Here is a 1,466-nt window from a genome sequence, read left to right as displayed (position 1 = left end):
GAACTAGCTCTGTATTGTGCACCTGAGCTTGTCTCTACTGTTTGGGGTGGTGGATGGGGACGGGCGCTCGTACGCGTGGCGCTCGTTGTGCCGTATGGGAACACATGCATCATCGAAAAAAACAGACGGTTGCTCAGCGGTGCTATAGGATTGTCGTGTGGTTGTGGTGCGCGTCACGAACAAGTGGTGTTGCGCCGGGTTGGCTGCACAGAAGTAATATCGTGCGCCAGATGACTGATCAGTGCACGATATAACAGACATTTGACTACGTGAGGTTATGAATTTGTTTTACCTCTACGCGAGAAAAACAAAATCAAATCTCACCGCTTGTTTTCCCATCGCTGGCTTGTTGTTTTTCGGCAAGCCAATTGGGGAGACCCCGTAAACGTGCTAAACCTTTGATTGGTTATGGCAGCGGGGTCAAGGAACGGGCATTGTCTCCGTCGGTAAATCAAGGTGTTGTATGGTTATGACCTTCAAAAAAGTTGAAGAAGATCTCTTGTTCTCCTTCGGGGGTTTTGAGAGATTTGGAAGTTGTTTAAGTGTGCGACTGTTTGAAAACGCAACAAATTTTTGTTGTTTTTTTAAAGAGCGCACAAGGTTCGGGATTCGTCCACTTCGAAGTATCACGAAGAGCTTTTCAATTTGTTTATAAACTAAACAGATTGAAATGCTGTTAAGTGCATACTGTAATAAGAGGTGGATGGGTTGATACCCCGAATGTGTCCAAGGTGGACAAGCTTTGTTGATTTGTAGCATCAACGACCATGATTCCTGATGAATCGATTCAGGATGAAGGCGTTGTTGTTTCAAATAGCTCAAGAGTATCATCAGAAACTGGTGTTGCTGTTAAGGCTCACCAGGCGACCAAAAAACGTCGCGTTTTGATGTAGAACCTTGAGTGAGGCAGGCTTACACTTCTGTTTATGCCATAAAACACGAAAGAGGCCGGAAAATAGACGGTTGATTGAGTGTTTTTTTGGTGTTTTCGAGGTGGTCTGTCTCAGGAACATATTAACCTGGTTGATCCTGCCAGTAGTCATATGCTTGTCTTAAAGATTAAGCCATGCATGTCTAAGTATAAGCTTTTATACGGCTAAACTGCGAATGGCTCATTAAAACAGTTATAGTTTATTTGATGGTCTTTACTACATGGATAACCGTGGTAATTCTATGGCTAATACATGCGCACATGCCTCTTCCCCTGGAAGGGCAGTGTTTATTAGATACAGAACCAACCCACCTTCCGGTGGTCCTCAGGTGATTCATAGTAACCGAACGGATCGCGTTGACTTCGGTCTGCGACGGATCATTCAAGTTTCTGACCTATCAGCTTTCGACGGTACTGTATTGGACTACCGTGGCAGTGACGGGTAACGGGGAATTAGGGTTCGATTCCGGAGAGGGAGCCTGAGAAACGGCTACCACATCTAAGGAAGGCAGCAGGCGCGCAAATTACCCAATCC

The 1,466-nt window shown here is 45.5% G+C and overlaps 1 non-coding gene across 1 annotated transcript; it reads right to left on the bottom strand.

The window, feature by feature from the left end:
- Positions 1-1,039: 1,039 nt before the first annotated feature.
- TGME49_459210 lies at positions 1,040-1,466 on the bottom strand (the record flags this gene model as incomplete). Its single annotated transcript, XR_001974265.1, has 1 exon — positions 1,040-1,466. It is a non-coding gene; the product is annotated as an 18S ribosomal RNA (ribosomal RNA).

Source organism: Toxoplasma gondii, assembly GCF_000006565.2.
Source record: "Toxoplasma gondii ME49 unplaced genomic scaffold asmbl.515, whole genome shotgun sequence".
NCBI classification, from domain to species: Eukaryota; Apicomplexa; class Conoidasida; order Eucoccidiorida; family Sarcocystidae; genus Toxoplasma; species Toxoplasma gondii.
Note: the sequence above shows the minus strand (reverse complement) of the source record. Positions and strands in the feature narration are given on the sequence as shown.